The 19098-nt window shown below is 44.0% G+C and overlaps 1 protein-coding gene across 10 annotated transcripts in view; it reads left to right on the top strand.

Moving 5' to 3' along the window:
- sgk3 (serum/glucocorticoid regulated kinase family member 3) overlaps positions 1 to 19098 on the top strand; it is a 107768-nt gene that overhangs the window by 40616 nt on the left and 48054 nt on the right. For 2 of the 10 annotated variants that reach the window (XM_069921346.1, XM_069921343.1), the window contains exon 2: positions 16771 to 16955. The exons of 6 other annotated variants lie outside the window; for them this stretch is intronic. The gene's annotated coding sequence lies outside the window, so the exon portion shown is untranslated. Of the gene's footprint in view, positions 1 to 16770; positions 16956 to 18511; positions 18650 to 19098 lie in introns of all 10 variants that reach the window. 2 more of the 10 variants (XM_069921344.1, XM_069921345.1) reach the window with 2 other exon arrangements.

The raw sequence follows: 19098 nt of genomic DNA, 5'->3' as shown, positions 1-19098 counted from the left end.
CAAGCGGAACCACGTGGTCTCTCTCAGGCTCCCAATGTTTTGGATGCTTCAGCCACACGTGTGGTTCAAGGAGACCAAGGCTCAGTTCCAGCTTCGACATATTGCCGCCAACGACACCCACTACTTATATGTCATGAGCAGTCTGTCAGGACACAGCAAGGGTTGTAGATTTCCTACAGCAACCTCCAGAGCAAGGGAAATACACAGACTTCAGAGCTGTTAACTTGCACTTTCGGGCTCTCCCGACGTGAGTGGACCGTCTGATTGCTGAAAATGGATGGACTGGGGGCACAGGGGCCTGTCTGCCCTAATGAGTGAGATTCTCACTTTAACTGAGGGCCACAAACCTTGCCTGCTCTTTGAGCAGATCTTTCTGGAGCAGCTGCCCGAAGATATCCGACTCTTGCTCATGGATGAGGACTTCAGCGACCCTTGGAGAGTTGCAGCCTGGGCAGCTCTGGAGAGCAAAGAAGGAGACCGGCACTGTCATAGAGCACATCAGCAAGCCCCACAAGCAGCCACCAGAACTCAGGAGTAGCAGAGAGGCAAGTTAATACCCCAGGACAGCTACGCTACTATCATCAGCGATGGGGTGTGGAGGCCAGTTGATGCCATCCACCCTGTGGGTTCCTGGGAAATGCCCTGGCTAACCGTTGTTGATGGCTGCAGTAGTTGGTCCATGTGATAGCCTCCTCTAGATCTGGGACTCCTTGTCAGGCAGGCGTTTCCTGGTTGACACTGGAGCTGAGATGAGTGGCCTACCCCCCCACAGGCCTTGATACATGCAACAGCAAGCAGGGTCCAGCACTGAGAGCAGCTAACAGCTCCTCCATTCGAACTTTTGAGACCCTCACCTTTACCTTTCGGTTTGGCAACAGCTGCTTTTTGTGGACCTTCACCCTCGCGATATTGGCCCAACCACTCCTGGGGGCCGACTTCCTTCATGACCACTGCTTGCTTGTCAACCTCAAGGGATGGCACTTGGTGCATGCCAGAACTTTTCAGACTCTGCCTCTGGGGGAAGCCAAGCTACCCGCCCCCCACCTGGACTCTATAACATTTTCAGACAATGAATTCTCCCGCATTCTGGAGCAGTTCCCCTTGATAGTGGCGCCACAGTTCTCCATGGCTGAGCCAAAGCACAGGATCAGTCAGGGGTGGGGGGGGGTGGGTAGTTGCAGACCACGTGGCAACTACTGCAGCCTCAACGAGGCCAGCACACCTGCCAGATAACCTGTTCCCCAAATCCAAGACTTTGCCACCCACGTCATCTGTGGGTACCACCATATCCCAGTTCGCCCCCAGGGCATTCCCATGACCACAATTATAACCCCATCTGGCTTGTTTGAATTTCTCCACATGCCAGTCGGTCTAAAGAACTTTTCATTAGCTGATGGATGCAGTGGGCTGGCACCTCCCATTTGCGTTCATCTATTTGGACAATACACTCATTGCCAGCTGCAGCTGCAAAGACCACACCGCCCACATGAGACAGCTGTGCACCCAGTTGAGTGAGTTCGGGCTGATGATCAACCCTGCGAAGTGCAAATTTGGCCTGGACAACATTAACTTCCTGGGGCACAAGATAAACGGATATGGGGCTACACCCCTTCCCGAGAAGGTTGAGGTGGTCCATTACTTTGCTAAGCCACTCACTGTAAAAGGCCTCAGGAATTTGCTGTTATGATAAACTTTTACTTCAGGTTCATACTGGAAATACAAGCATCATGCACTCCCTCTTCACGCTGATGACAGGCAAGTTAGGAACATAGGAAGTAGGAACAGGAGTAGGCCAAAAATGGCCCATCGAGCCTACTCCGCCATTCAATACGATCATGGCTGATCTAATTTATGACCTAACTCCACCTACCTGCCTTTTCCCCATATCCCCTAATTCCTCTATCATGTAAAAATGTATCTAACCGAATTTTAAATAGCTAAGAGACATGGGACGATGAGTCTTTGAGGGTGTTCCAGAGCGCCAAAGATGTACTAGCCAACGTCACCTTCCTGGTCCACCCTGACAGTTGACACCTCCACTACAGCTGGAACAGCTCATTGAAGGCCAGTGTCAGCCCTTGCCCTTTTTCAGCAAGCACCTCTGCCCTCCAGAACTCAAATATTACACTTTCAACCAAGAGCTATTGGCATTGCACCTGGCGGTAAGACATTTCCATTACTTTTTGGAAGGCTGGCAATACAAGGTCTTCACTGATCACAAGCCGGTAACCTTTGCCTTCCATAAGGTATCAGACCTGTGGTCGGCCCAACAACAGAGACACTTGTCCTGTGTCCAAATTTACCACAGACATTCAGCACGTTGTGGGGAAAAGCAAAGTGGTAGCTGACGCTCTGTCACACCCCACGATCGAGTCAGTGCACGCCCTGTCCCAGGGAATTGACTACGTGGAACTCACTAAGGCGCAGCGGCAGGACCCTGATATCCCTGGGTATAGGACAGCCGTCTCCTGCCTCTGGGTAGAAGACATCCCCATTGGCCCAGATAACCTTACACTGCTGGGCAATATCTCTACCGGCAGCTCCCTCCCCATCATTCCAGCTGCATTGAGGTGCCATTTTTCAACACCATCAACAACCTGGCGCATCCTGCAATCTGAGCCACTGTCAAAATGGTGGCGAGCAGGCTTGTCTGGCATGGCCTCTGTCAGCAGGTCAGCCAGTCCTCCAAAGTGCAGATTCACACGAGAGTGCCCACACAGACTTTTGAACTAGCTCGAAGCAGGTTCAGCCATGTACACATTGATTTAGTGGGACCGTTACCAGTTTCCTGTGGGACGAGATCCTCTTGATTATGGTTGATCGCTCCAGGAGGTGGCCTGAGGCAGTCCTACTGGCTGATATCACCACAGAAACATGCACCAGAGTACTCATCAACACATGGGTGTCCAGATTCAGGATCCCAGAGCACCTAACCTCAGAAAGAGGGGCACAATTCACCTCTAGGCTCTGGGCAATGATGGCTAACTTCCTGGGGAGACAGCTCCACCACACCACGGTGTATCACCTTTAGGTCAATGGGTTGGAAGAGCGCTTTCACGGGCACCTCAAGGCAGCCTTGATGGCCTGGGTCTCATCTGGGTGGACAAACTGCCTTGGGTCCTATTGGAAATTTGTACTGCACCGAAGGAGAACTTCAATGCCTTGGCAGCGGAGATGGTATACGGCGTGCCCTTAATCATTTCTGGTGAGTTCCTCCCTCCTCAATAAATGCCCAGAAGATCCCTTGAGAATGCGGCAAAAACTGTAACATAGACTTGTCAATATGTATTTGTGAGAAGGGGCCTTACAGGGTCGTCCTCGGCATCAGTGATAAGGAGAAGACTTTTACTGATGACTGCCTGAAACTGGCATATCTGGACTATAATGAGTCAGTCTCCACTTTGCCCCTGCGACGCAGGGGCTGACCACCCAAGGCAACGGAAAATGGCCCGATCGCTGGTTCGGGGGGGGGGGTTCATAGCAGCCCATGCACAGAGATGTGGACCAGCCCACAAAATGGCCAATGATCGCGACAACCATATGGACGTGGGGGTGACACCAGCCGTCATCCCAGGTGACCTCCTGCACAGCAGAAAGTTGGGAATGTTGGCCAATCCCAGTCTCGTTTTCGAAGGCTTTGGTGTGCGTGTCGTTCTTCTTCATGCTCGCGTACCATGAACGCTACAATACTTGTTTTTCTTGAATGTACTTATTTCTTCTGTCCTTAATTCAATTTGTCTCTGGGATGGCGGCAAACTGTACACTCTCCCCCAAGATTATAAAAAAAAAGGGCATCATGAAGCCTGACGTCAGCAGGGCAGTCATCAGGCCTGCACATCATTTTTAAACAATGAGAATCCATAATCCTTCTGTCGCAAAGAAACTGGCTATATTTTATTAAATGTAAATCAGAGGAAACAAATAATTTCAACTTGGAGAATGATAAGTTTATTTACTTTCTTACCATACTTTTTGTATACCAGGTATTGCAAACTGTAGATGACAATTAGGGTTCCACCATTTCCAAGTGCTCCCCAAAAGTGTTCTGTGAGCTAAAAATTTTGGGAAACCCTGCTCTACGCTAACCATGCCACCCTTACTCTTTTGAGCCATTACTCTGTTACTTTGTTAAAGGAGAGCCAATTTTGTAGTTAATACAAATGCTATTGAATGAAATGTCTTTGAGTTGCATTATTTACACTATTCACCAACCTGCATTCCAAAACTCTGAATTTTGAGAAAGAGTACAACAGTTGCTTTAAAATAATTCTGAGAACCCAAAAAATTACTTGTCACAGGTTGATTGCATATATGGAAAAAAATACATATGTATTTTGATATAAATTATTAAATAATTATTCAGATTGCTGAGATCTGTGATTTAGTTGTTTGAGAGATTTTTTTTTCTGATCACACAGTTTAGTTTGTGTGTGTAGGACATAAATTTGTATCCACTAATTTCCAGACATTTCTAGCAGTGCTTTCCTTATATCTGGAAAATGTAAGCTTTACCAGACAGGGTAATACATTCCCATAGATATTCTGCTATTCCTAATCATCTATTTAACATTGCTTCAGTCAGCTGACTGGTTAGGAATTTAACATGGATTTGAATTGTAAACTTGTAGAGTAGTTTGCAAATGTAGTGTAGTGATTAGACCTATAGAATACTGTACTATGTTGACTTTGCCATTTCCTGTCCTTGGCAGATACAAAAGTAAGGTATCTCTTTTTGGTGCTGCTAAAGAAATTTATCAATGTTAGTTATGACATAAAAAATTTCAAATGCTACAAAAAAGAGAGTGGAGTAGAACATTTAGAATAATACAGCACAGTACAGGCCCTTTGGCCCTCAATGTTGTGCTGACCCATTTATTCCTTCCTTTTAAAAAAAAAATAAGTACAAAATCTTCCCTACAACATTTGACGAGGAGTTCTGCATGCCAGGCGGACTTCCTTTTCCATCTCTATGATTGTTCCAGACATTCCTGGATTGATTCTCAAAGACTCTGTTTGTGAGCTCTGTGCATTGCCTATATTCCTTTAAACAAGAACAGTAAATATAGTTTCTATTTCCTTTTCTAATTGCATAAATATTTAATGTAGGCGATGATTCATCATCTTATTGCTACATGTACAATTTACATGCCACGTTTAATCTCGTCTCCATTTTTATTTCAATTAACCATGGTTTTTTTTTAAATATCTTTAATCAGCCAAAAATGTCACGATTGATTTCATATTTTCTCTGCTGCATTTAAGCAGCTGAAAAGTCTGTATTTAGAATAGGTGAAATAAACCATATTTATTTATGAATAAAATTATTTTTTTCAGTATGGATCATGAGCATGTTAAAACATATTTATCGCATTAACTGGAGGTGTTAAACCATTTGCAAAAGAGGAGATGGTATTTGGGATATCATGCCCAGGCTGGCTCTTTTCTATAGCAGACCAAAACCCATTCTACTATTCCAGGCTCTTTACCATAGCCCTGTCATTCTTTTTCATTTACATAACAGTAAAACTTACTGGAAATTCTCTACTGCAACTTTAACTCTTTTTCTCCCTTCACAGATTTCTTCAGATTTCAAATTTCCAGCATCTGCTTTTACTTTCACATTGCTTCATTATTTATCCCCATAATTTTTCCCAAGAAAAATAATCACACCTTCATCAAATTTCCCTCTGGGAAAGAATGTCATGCCCCATTGGTAATTTGCTTAAAGTAATTTTTGCCAACTCAATTCCTCACTCCTGTCAGTTATTATACATTCATGACTTGTCACTCACCTCAAGGTAAAAGTAATCTGCTGTCTGGTTTTTCTAGCTCTTTCCCCACACTCCTGCTCTTCTGGGTTCCAAGTTCAATCATCCTGGGCTTCTCTGGTGTGCTTGAATGTCCGATGTACACGCATATGCACAAATATTTAGTTAAATAAAATAATTGACAGATTTTGACAGTTTACCATATTTCATGATTAGAATAAGAAACACCTACATGCTTGTTTAAGGTTCCTTTATCTTTTTTCTTTCTTTTTCTTTGGCTTGGCTTCGCGGACGAAGATTTATGGAGGGGGTAAATGTCCATGTCAGCTGCAGGCTCGTTTGTGGCTGACAAGTCCGATGCGGGACAGGCAGACACGGTTGCAGGGGAAAATTGGTTGGTTGGGGTTGGGTGTTGGGTTTTTCCTCCTTTGCCTTTTGTCAGTGAGGTGGGCTCTGCGGTCTTCTTCAAAGGAGGTTGCTGCCCGCCAAACTGTGAGGCGCCAAGATGCACGGTTTGAGGCGATATCAGCCCACTGGCGGTGATCAATGTGGCAGGCACCAAGAGATTTCTTTAGGCAGTCCTTGTACCTTTTCTTTGGTGCACCTCTGTCACGGTGGCCAATGGAGAGCTCGCCATATAACACGATCTTGGGAAGGCGATGGTCCTCCATTCTGGAGATGTGACCCACCCAGCGCAGCTGGATCTTCAGCAGCGTGGTCTTGATGCTGTCGACCTCTGCCATCTCGACGTTAGGGATGAAAGCGCTCCAATGGATGTTGAGGATGGAGCGGAGACAACGCTGGTGGAAGCGTTCTAGGAGCCGTAGGTGATGCCGGTAGAGGACCCATGATTCGGAGCCGAACAGGAGTGTGGGTATGACAGTGGCTCTGTATACGCTTATCTTTGTGAGGTTTTTCAGTTGGTTGTTTTTCCAGACTCTTTTGTGTAGTCTTCCAAAGGCGCTATTTGCCTTGGCGAGTCTGTTTATCTGCAAAGCAGCAGGTATGGATGGAATACCCCCAGAGGTCTGGAAGGCTGGTGGAAAAACTATGCATGTCAAACTGCATGAGTTTTTCAAGCTTTGTTGGGACCAAGGAAAACTGCCTCAGGACCTTCGTGATGCCACCATCATCACCCTGTACAAAAACAAAGGCGAGAAATCAGACTGCTCAAACTACAGGGGAATCACGCTGCTCTCCATTGCAGGCAAAATCTTCGCTAGGATTCTCCTAAATAGAATAATACCTAGTGTCGCCGAGAATATTGTCCCAGAATCACAGTGCGGCTTTTGTGCAAACAGAGGAACTACTGACAGGGTCTTTGCCCTCAAACAGCTCCAAGAAAAGTGCAGAGAACAAAACAAAGGACTCTACATCACCTTTGTTGACCTCACCAAAGCCTTCGACACCGTGAGCAGGAAAGGGCTTTGGCAAATACTAGAGCGCATCGGATGCCCCCCATAGTTCCTCAACATGATTATCCAACTGCACGAAAACCAACAAGGTCGGGTCAGATACAGCAATGAGCTCTCTGAACCCTTCTCCATTAACAATGGCGTGAAGCAAGGCTGTGTTCTGGCACCAACCCTCTTTTCAATCTTCTTCAGCATGATGCTGAACCAAGCCATGAAAGACCTCAAGAATGAAGACGCTGTTTACATCCGGTACTGCACGGATGGCAGTCTCTTCAATCTGAGGTGCCTGCAAGCTCACACCAAGACACCAGAGAAACTTGTCCGTGAACTACTCTTTGCAGACGATGCCGCTTTAGTTGCCCATTCAGAGCCAGCTCTTCAGCGCTTGACGTACTGTTTTGCGGAAACTGCCAAAATGTTTGGCCTGGAGGTCAGCCTGAAGAAAACTGAGGTCCTCCATCAGCCAGCTCCCCACCATGACTACCAGCCCCCCCACATCTCCATCGGGCACACAAAACTCAAAACGGTCAACCAGTTTACCTATCTCGGCTGCACCATTTCATCAGATGCAAGGTTCCTTTATATCGACATGTATAATACAATGAAAATGTAACATACATGTGTTACGAGGCCAAAGGACCCCAAAACCCAGCAACAACAGATATTCACCAAGACCAATGGTTACTTAAACAAAAGTTGCTTTTAATTATTTTTAAACATGAAAATAGAATCAAACATGAAAATAAAATCAAACTTTTAACTTATCTCTATTGACTTACTTAACCTAACTTAACCCCCTTCTAATTCTAAGCGCACATGTATGTAATGTGTGTGTTCAGAAAAGTTCTTTGATTCACAGTTCAATCACACTTCTCATTCCTCCAAGTTCACTGGTTGCAGGCAATTCTTATACTGTGCACAGAATTTAACATTTATAAAGTTCACCAGGCTTTAATGCTTGAAAGATAAATGGTTATCACTCAGGAAGGTTCTTGTCAGTTTTCAGAGAGAGATTTATTGTTCCTTTTACTTCTATCAGCCACTTCAGTCTCTTGCTGAAGAAACTTGCCCTATCAGAGTTCTCCAGATGATAACCTCTTTCTTTCAGATCACCACAGAGTTCCTTCTTGTTTCCCTTATTCCAAATGAAACTTTAGACAGCCACAAGGGCTTTGACCAGGCCATCTTCCAAAATGGGGCATTCTACAAGCTTGTGAGCTTGTCATGTTCCAGTCCCAGCTGCTGGCTGTAACACTGCAGAACTGATCTCTGTCTCCCTCCCTCTCTCTCTCTCTCTCTCTCTCTCTGAAAGAAAGCTTGATAGATTCTCTCTGCTTGCAAAACCACATGACCCTATATGAACTGCAAGCTTTCTTCCAGACAGCAGTGGCTCCGACATGCTCTTTCATCTGTTGCCTTTTGTAAACAACAATCCATTAGTGAAGTCTCTTGAGCAGTCTTCAAAGCTTTTGAAAAAACTCTGAGGCCCCGATATGTGTAGCATATCCAGTATTTCAAATAAGATCTGTTTTAAAGTATTTGTATGTAACCTACTCTAACAAACCTTTCCCAATTTATGTCCCAAAAACATATCTTTATACTCTATATAATCTGTCACACATGATATTCTTTAATTTTTGCCTGCCATTAGTATTGCTCGGCGCCCCTTACAATAAGAGAGAAAGGGAAATAAAAGAGATTCCCTTCTGAGTCTCTGAGAGTCTGTGGATTTTCTTCCAGTGCTCCCACAGTTTCTGTAGCCATGCAGACTTGTGTTTAATTCATCGACAACCCAAACTCCAGATCCAAACCTCCGACACAGGAGCTGAAGGTTTCCTGATCAAGGCCTTGCAGGAGCCCTTCTTGCCCTTAGCACCCTCTCGAATCCCAGCTCTGATAGCAGGTTCCCATGAGCCAGTGTACAGCAGCCCACAACCAATAAACAGCCAGCAGTCTGTGTGGGTCCTTCGTTTCTTCAGCCGCTGAGCTCCTCGCTGCAGTGGTCACCCCATCCTGTATGGTTGTCTCCCATTCTTGTCCTTCTCAACAGGGGCTGTTATTTCTGTTTTAGGTGACTTCACTGGTCCGCTGCTCCCCAGAGTCTGCAATACCTCGTGGCTGCTGCCAAGCACAGGCACTGCCATCTTGGGGACAGTCCTCATAGCTGCAGGATTTTACTTCCAAGCACCGTCAGCACATTTAACAGGCCTTTTAAAGCCTGTATGGAGCCGCCAGCATTAGAACTGGGGGATTGAAATCGTCAGCTCCAACAGCACTACCATTTATTCAAATCCAAAAAGATGATAGAAACCTACACGCACGACATATGTAGATATATTAAAATAATCATTCTTAATAAACAGAAGTCACAGTTGTTTTAGCTGTCTCACTGCCTATGGGAAGAAGCTTTTCCTCAGCCCTGGTGGTTCTGGCCCTAATACTTCAGTATTTCTTCCAACAGGAGTAGCTGGAAGATGCTGGATGTGGGGAGGTTGGGGGTCTTCCCTGATTTTGCAACCCATCTTTAGACAATGATCCCAGTAAATTGCATCAATGCATGGGTTGGGGGGTGCTATTGTGGGGGGGAGAGAGAGATCCCAGAGATCCTCTCTGCTGCTTTTATGGTTCCTGTGGATAAACCTCTGATCTGATGCTCTTCAGCAACCGTACCACACTGTGAGGCACCCGGCCAGGATACTTGCAGTAGAGCTCCTGTAGAAAGTTGACAGGATGGTGCCTGGTGGCCTTGCCCACCTCAGCCTTCTAAGGAAGTGCAGTCACTATTGCACCTTCATGACAAGTGAAGAGATCGTGTGTGTTCAGGATGGGTAAATTCTTAAGTAGACTCCGAGGAATTGGTGCTCTCCACTCTTTGGAGGGTAGTCCTTCCTAGACCTCCTGAAGTCCACAATCATCTCCTTTGTCTCGTCCACTTTGAGACTTGGGTTGTTATTCTCACACCATTTCACCAGAATTTCCACCTCTTCTCTGTTGTGCAACTCATCGTTGTTGCTGATGAGGCAAAGTAATGTTGTATCATCTGTAAACTTGATGACTCTATTAGAGCTGGATCTGGCATTGTAGTTGTGGGTCTGAATCTGAACAGGAGTGCGCTGAGCCCACAGCTCTGAGGTGCGTCAGTGTGATGGCGCTCGACACTCTGCTGCCAATCTGGACATACTGTGGTCTTACTGTTAGGAAGTCCAGAATCCAGCCTCTGGGGAATGATTGTATTAAACACCAACTGGAAGTCAATGAACAGCAGCCTGGTGTACAAGGTGTCATTCTACACATGGGTCAGGATGGAGTGGAGGGACAAGGCTATAGCATTGACAGTGGGATGGTTCCATCTGCAGGCGAATTGAAATGGGTCCAGTGTCTCTGGGTGTTGGCTTTGATATATTCCATCACAGGACACTCAGTAGTGGAGGTCAGTGCTACTGCGCGGTAATCAATGAGGTCTGTTACTTGTAGAGGTTAGTTTAACCATTCCAAATGTCCACTTACTCCAATGAAAATTAAGCTACTCTCTGGTTTCTGCAGGCAAGTGAATTCTGAACCCACACAGCCGAGGTTCCATGGATCCCGTGCCTCCTGACTTCCTGAACGAGTCTCCTGTGGGGAATCTTGTCAAATGCCTTACTAAAATCATTGTACACCACATCGACCACCCCTACCTTCATTAATTTTATTCTTTGCCTCCTCAAAAAACTCTATTAGGCTCATGAGGCACAACCACCTTCCCCAAACAAAGCCATGCTGACTATCCCTGAGAAAACTGTACTTATGTAAATGTTCGTAAATCCTGTCCCGAAAAATCCTCTCCAATAGTTTTCCCACCACTGATGTAAGACTCACTGGCCTATGATTTCTAAACAAGAACACCACATTTGCCATTCTGCAATCCTCTAGCACCTCCCATGTGACCAAGAAGGATGCAAATATCAAATATCATTGCCGTCGCCCCAGCAATCTCTTCCCTTGCTTCCCATAGCAACCTGGGGTATATCTTGTCCACTCCTGAGGATTTATCAATCCTAATGTTTTTAAGAAGATCTGACATTTTCTCTTTCCTAATCTCAACATGAACCAGCACATAATTTTGTTCTTTTCTGAGCTCACCTTGGCCAAAGTTCTTGTCTCTGGTGAATACTGAAGCAATGTTCATTTTTTACCTCCCCAACCTTCTCTGCCTCCAGGCACACATAGCCTTCTTTATCCTTCAGTGGACCTACATTCACTCTCAGCATTCTTCTTTTCTTCACGTGTGCATGGAACGCTTTAGGGTTTCCTTAATCTTACTTGTCAAGCCCTTCTCATGCCCCCTTCTAGCACTCTTCAGTCCTTTCTTAAGTTCCTTCCTGGCTAACATGTAATTCTCATGAGCCCTTCCCGTTTTTTTTGCTTCCTAAATCAAATGTATGCTCCCTTCTTGCTCTTAACTAGCTGCTTTATCTGTTTTGTTAATCACAGTTCCCTTTTCCTACAATCTTTTCCATGTCTGAGTGAAACAAACTTATCCATAACCCTGCACAAGTGGTCTCTAAACATCCTTCACATTACTTCTGTGCTTTCTCCTGAGATCATCTGTTCTCAATTTACTCTCCCTAGTTCCTGCCTCATCTATTTGTAATTATCCCTTCCCCAATTAAACACTTTGCCATTTTGTCTACTTTTATCCTTGTCCATAGCTATACTAAAGTTCAGAGCTATGCTCACTATCACCAAAATACTCCCCCACTGAGAAGTCTGTCACGTGAACAGGTTCATTGCCCAGTATTTGATCCTGTATGACCTCCTCGAGTCAGGAATCTTTCTTAGACACACCTGACAAATTCTGTTCCATCTATCCCTCTTGCTGTAAGGAGGTGCTAGTCAATATTTGGGAAGTCCCCCATAACAACAACCCAGTTATTTCTGCACCATTCCAAAATCTGCGGACTTATCTGCTCTTCAGTACCCCAAGGGATATTTGGGGGCCTTTCAATTACTCTCACTACAATAATTGTTCCCTTCTTATTTCTGACTTTTGCCTTACTCAGTCGAAACTCCCTCACTTTCTGCAGCTGTATTATCAAACCTGATCAGAAATGCTACTCCTTGTCCAGCCCCTCTTTTTCCTTCCAACCTATCCCTTTTAAAACATCAAAATCCTGGTACCTGCAGCAGCCAATCCTGTCCTTGCTTCAGCCATGTCTGCAATGGCCACATGATAATTTTTTGTACGTCATCTCTTCTCCGGAAGAGATCCCAACGATCCACCAATCTGAACCCCTATCCCTTGCACCAGCCATGCATTCATCTGCCACAACATCCTATTCCTATCCTTAATGGCGTGTGGCACCTGCAGCAATCCCGAGATTACCACCCTTGAGGTTCTGCCTTTCAGCTTCCTTTGAAACTCCCTATATTCCCTCTTCAGGACCTCTTCCTATCTTTGTCATTAGTAACAGTGTGGACCATGATATCTCGTTCAGGGTGCTGTGGATTTCATTTAAGACATCCCTGACCCTGGCACCTGGGAGGCAACATGCCGTCTGGGAATCTCTATCTTGTTCTCATAACCCTTTGCCAAACTGTTGAATTCCCAATCCCTCTAGCTCTCCTCTTCTTCCCCCTTGCCTTCTTAGCCGAAGTTAGCTAAAGGCCCAGAATCTGTGCTGGAGATCTGACCACTATGATGTCCCCAGTAAATCATCTTTCCTACCCACCCCCCCCCCACCAACAGTATCCAAAATGGTATACTTATTGTTGAGGGGAACAGCCATAGGGGCACTTGCGCTGACTGCCTATTCCCCTTTCCTCTCCTCACAGTCACCCAGTTACATGCCTCTGGGCTTTGAGTGTGACTGTCTTGCTATAGCTTCTATCTATCACCCGCTCTGCCTCCCAAATGATCCAGAGTTAATCGAGCTCCAACTCCAGTTAATGTTTAGTCAAAACAGAAAACTACTATTAAAACTTATTGCTGAGTGAACAAAGTTGTGCTCCATGTGGATGCTGGTTATAAAAACTCAGCAGGTCAAGCAGCTTCAGTGGGAGAAAAAAATGATCAACATTTCTAGCCAAAATCCTTAATTGAGACTGGTTAAATGTAGAAGAGAAGCTTGTGTAAAAAGAATAGGGTGGGAGGGGTGAGATAGGGGCCCCATAAGGGTTTGGTGTGTCAGCTGGAGGTGAAGCATGATGGACAGGGAGAGGGTTGGCATATTCCAGATAAAGGGAAAGAGAAGCAAGAAAAACAAAGGATCCAGGTGCAGGAAGATGAGTCATAGAGGGTGGAATGGATGATTAAGAGACAAAGGCTGCAAGTTATGGAATCTGATAAATAGACAAGAAGAGAATGGTCATTTAAACAAAGAGAGCAGATAGAACCAAAGGGAGGGAGGGGGAGGGGGGAGAGAGAGTGGAAGAATCCAGTGGGGAGATGGGGATGGAACCAAAGGTTGGGACTGAGAATGGGTGGGTGGGGAAGGAGGATAAAACCGGATGGGGTAGGGGAAGAACAGTATAAGAACAGAGTAAAAGAGGGGACTCATTGCCTCAAATTAGAACATTGTATGTTCATAGATCATAGACTACCCAAGTGGAATATGACCTATGTTGGGCCTAGTTTATGTTGGGCCTCACTCTGGCAATGGAGAAAGCCCAGGACAGACAGTTTGGTGTTGAGATGGCATACAACTGGAAGCGCAGAATAGCTATTTTGGATGTCAAGTCAACTTCAAATTTATTGTCAAGAGTACATACATGATATCACAGACAACCCTAAGATTCTTTTAACTGTGGGCCGGGCAGAATTCCTAGTTATCAGTTGCGTAAACTGTACTCAAGAAAAATACAAAAGAGAGAAAGTTAAACAAGGAAAGAAAATGTAAACAATCTATGCAAGTACAGAAAAATAACTCAGCAATAAATAATGTGCAAAATAAGGGTCCATTCATGCATTTCTGATTGAGTTTGTTGTTTTGGACTGATGGTGGAGGAGTAGCAACTGTTCCTGTACATAGTGGTATGAGGTGTGTGGCACCTATACCTCTTTCCTGATTGCAGCAAGTACAGAGTATGCCCTGGGTGGTGTGGATCCTTGATGATTGCTGCTGCTCTCCAAAAGCAGCATTCCATGTAGATTTCCTCAATGGTGGGGAGAGTTTTGCCTGTAATGTACTGAGCTATGTCTACAACTTTTAGCAGGGCTTTCCACTCAGTGATATTAGTACCCCCCCATACCAGGCCTTGATACAGCCAGTCAGCACACTTTCCACCACACATCTGTGGAAGTTTCGCAAAGTTTCCAATGTAATACTGAACCTCCACAAACTTTGAAGGAAGTGGAGGTGCTGACGTGTTTCTTCATGATGACATTAGTATGCTTGTTCCAGGAAAGGTCCATCGAGATGGTGACTCCCAGGAATTTAAATATGCTCACCACCTTTACTTCTAATTTTCATCAATGATTACTGGATCAGACAACTCTGGATTTCCCTTCCTAAAGTCTACAATCACCTCCTTGGTTTTAGTGGCATTGAGTGCAAGGTTGTTGTAGTACACTATTCATCCAAGTTTCCTGACAAATTTGTAAATGCTGTTGTTGAACCACATCGTGTAGTCGCAGATGTAAAGCAAGTAGAGCAGGGCGTTAAGAATGCAGCCCTGTGGTGCTCTGGTTCTGCTGGAGATTGTGGAGGAGGTATTCTTGCCAATCCACATTGATTGGGGACTAGAGGTGAAAGATTCCAGGAATCAATTGCCCAGTGGAGTATTGAGGCCCAGGTCTTGGAGTTTGCTAATCAGTTTTGAGAGGATAATAGTGTTGAATGCTGAACTGTAATCAAAAAAAGCATTCTGATGTCTACATCTTTGCTGTCCAGGTGTTCAGGAGTTTTGAGTAGAGCCAGTGAGATGGTATCTACCATAGACCTGTCACTGCTCAGACATGAACTTGTATGTTTCAACACCAGCCTCTCAAAATACTTCATCACTGTGGATGTGTCATTGGTTGGTAGTCGCTTAGCTGTTACCACACTCTTAAGCACAAGTACGATTGAGGCCTGTTTGAAACAGGTTGGTATCATGCCCTGTTTGAGTGATATGCTGAAGATGTCCATGAAAACTTTGGCCAGTTGATCACATAGATGCGCTTCAAAGCAGTCCCTAATCTGCATTTTGACTCACCGATGTAGAGGAGGTTACATTGGATGCACAAAATGCAGTACATGAGGTTAGAGGAGGTGCATGTGAATCCTTACCTCGTGTGGAAAGGCTTCTTGGGAAACTCGATGCTGGTGAGGGTCAGGGTGTAAGAGCAAGTGTTACAATTCCTGCAGTTGCAGGGAAAAGTACCAGGGATCACAGAGATTAAACAATGCAGCATAGTACAGGACATTCAGCCCTTGATGTTGTGCCAACCCATATATTCCTTCCAAAAAAAAAGTTCTAAACCCTCCCTACCCCAAAACCCTGTATTTTTCTTTCATCCATATGTCTAACAGCTTCTAAAATTCCCCCAATGTTTCAGCCTCCACCACCATCACCAGCAAGGAAACTCCTCCTGTTCCTTAATCTCCACATTGTCCAGTACACAAGCCTGTTTTATTTCAGCCTCACCATAATCAAGGTCCTTTTCTCTTGTGAATACTGTTGCAAAATAATCATTTAAGATCTACCCAACCTCCTCCACCTCCCAGCACATGTTGCCTCCCTTATCCTTTAGCAGCTCCACCTCCAAATTCTCATCATCCTTCTGTTCTTCACATACACATAGAATACCTTGGGGTTCTCCTAAATTCTACATGCCAAGGCCTTCTCATGCTCCTTTCTTAAGCTTCTTCCTGCCAACCATATACTTCTCATGAGCCCTTCCTGCTTCCAATGTCTAACATATGCTTCCTTCTTCCTCTTGTCTAGTTGCCTCACCTGTTTCATCAGCCACGGTTCCCTTTTCCTACAATCTTCTTGTCCCAGTGGGACAAATCTTGAACCTTGCAAGTGGTCCTTAAACTTCCTCCACATTACTTCTGTGCTTACACCCTTGTTTCCAATTTATTCTTGTTAGATCCTGCCTTATCCCTTCATAATTAGCCCTTCCCCAATTAAGCACTTTCCCATCTTGTTTGTTTTTATCCTTTTCCATAGCCATGCTGAAGCTAAAGGAGTTGTGGTCACTCTCACCTAAATGCTCCCCCACTGAGTGGTCTGCCACCTGACCAGGTTCATTCCCCAGAACCAGATCCAGTCTGGCCTCTCCTCTTGTCAGCCAGTCCACATACTGTGTCAGGAATCCTTCCTGAACACACCTGACAAATTCAGCCCCAACTACCCCTCTAGTCACCCATAACTAAAATCCTATATTTCCCACACCATTCCAAAATAAGCCTATTTATCTGCTCCTCTGTTTCCCGAGGCCTATCCCAGCACAGAGATAGTTCACTTCCTATCTCTGCTTTCCATCTACACTGACTCAGTGGACACTTCATCTACAGCATCCTCCCTTTCAATAGCCCTGATGCTATCTATCCCTGGCCATTAATGCTACCCCCTCCCCACCCCCACTTTTTTTACCTACCATCCTATTCTTTTTAAAACAGGTAAACCAGGTACCAGCATCAGCTAATCTTGTCCTTCCTCCAGACAAGTTTCAGTAATGGACATATCGTAGTTCCATGTACTCATCAGCTCTATTTGATTACTTTCTTCACTGACAATTGCCCAGTATTTCACCAAAATATTTGGACTTCAAAAGAGAACTTGTGAAGCACTTTGATCCTTTGAGGTAAGCCTCATAATTAAAAGCATGATTTACCTTTGTATTCTTAGCTTTGTCTCATTGATATATTTTCCTTTCCTGTTAAATCTGTATTTTATCTTCTAATCTTGTGTTCTAATGGAATATACAAAAATCATTTGTGCTATTCTTAGATTTGAATTTACAAAACATTTTCTTTTTTTGAATATTTTATTTAATTTTTTCCCCCATACATGTTAGTAATAAACAATTATATAAAACAGTTAGAATTAAATTTTAAAAAGTATCAATCATTATATGATGGTTATTACCCCACCCCCATATAGAAAGATAGAGAAATATAAAATAAAGAAAGAGAAAAAGAAAAATAGCTTGGAGGGTCGCTTCAACACACAGACTCCAACAGGGTTTATGCGATCAATTTATGGAAGAAGATTAACACAAGTCTCAAGAGGATGGAAGAACATCATATTTATACTTAAAATTTGCATAATAGGGCTCCAAGTTTGCAATAATATACCATATTTATTTCTCAAATTGTATGTAATTTTCTCCAAGGGGATACAGCTTTGAATTTCTGCATTCCATCTTCCCATAACCAAGTGTGAATCTGATTACCAGGGCACTGCAATATACTTCCTGCCCACCACTAATGCTATTTTAATAAATTTCCTTTGGTATCTTGATAGTTTCAACAGGCCTTGTTTCTTCAATATTTCCCAATAAAAATAAATCTGGGTTATGTGGAAATACAATGCTTGTAACTTGTTCTTAAAAAGTTCCTAAATCCACCCAAAAAGGCTTTACCTTGAGACATGACCAAGTTGAATGGAAGAAAGTTCCTATCTCTTCACCACACCTAAAACATTGATCTCATAAATCTGATTTTATTCTATTCACTTTTTATCGTGTTAAGTATAACTGATGTAGGAAATTATATTGAACAAATCTGTACCTTACATTAATAGTATTTGTCATTCAATCTTGACAGAGATCTGACCATCAATTGTGTTATTCAAATCCAGCTCCCATCTCTGTCTAGATCAGTGGTGCTCAACCTTTTTCTTTCCACTCACATACCACTTTAAGTATCCCCTATGCCGTTATGTGCTCTGTGATGAGTAAGGGATTGCATGAGGTGGAATGTGGGTAGAAAGAAAAAGTTTGAAAACCACTGTTTTAATTGTACCTAATTGACTCATTATGTGGATGGTTTCATAACTCCAAAGGAAATGGGCCAATGACAATTTTTCTGAAGCAAAATATTTCAGTAACAATTGGGTCTAGAGCAGCGATTTTTTCAACCTTCCCTTCCCACTCACATACCGCTTTAAGTAATCCCTCACTAATCACAGAGCACTGATAGCATAAACTGGTATGTGAGTGGAAAGAAAAAGGTTGAGAACCACCGGTCTAGATTTATGCACTCCCTTTTTAGTAGTTCCCATTTGTAATAGAAGATGCATTGCAGAAGTAAATTTATTAGTATTTCCTCTCCTAATAAAAGTTTCAACAAATTCATTTGGTGTTTAATAAAAAAAGTGGCTTGCAGTAAGAGTTTTAAATCCTTTTGTGCATTTCAGTTCAAGTTTATTGCCACATTACCACCTGGAAATGATGAGTCAGAATACTGAATAGAGATTGAAAATCTGGTTGGGTGGAGCCAGAACAACAATCTTGCTCTCCACGTCACCAAGATGATTAATTTTAAGAAGGAGGAGGTGAGGGACTACATAGCTGTCCGTATTGATGGGATGGAGTGGAGATAGTTGGAACCTTCACATTCTTGGGAGTCCATATTTCATAAGACTTCTTCTGGAGCTAGCACATCAAGCAACCGTGAAGAAGGCACACACATGGCTCTAATTTTATAGAGAATGAGGAGATTTGGCATCTCATTGATACTCTATCAAACATCTACTACAGGTGTACTGTGGAATGTATTCTCACTAGTTGAATCGGGGATTTTGAATGCTCAGGAACACAGAAAGCTCAAGAAGGTAACAAACGTAGGTACATCACAGGCTCCAACCTCCCATTTAATAAATATACGTGAGTTTCTGCCTCAATAAGCAACTAACATCATAAAGAACCCCCTCCACCACCCCCCACCACCCAGTCACAACATCTTCTCACTGCTTCCTTTGGGCAGTGAGAAGACCAGCACTTC

The sequence above is a fragment of the Narcine bancroftii genome, chromosome 2 (assembly GCF_036971445.1).
Source record: "Narcine bancroftii isolate sNarBan1 chromosome 2, sNarBan1.hap1, whole genome shotgun sequence".
Lineage (NCBI taxonomy): Eukaryota > Metazoa > Chordata > Chondrichthyes > Torpediniformes > Narcinidae > Narcine > Narcine bancroftii.
Note: the sequence above shows the minus strand (reverse complement) of the source record. Positions and strands in the feature narration are given on the sequence as shown.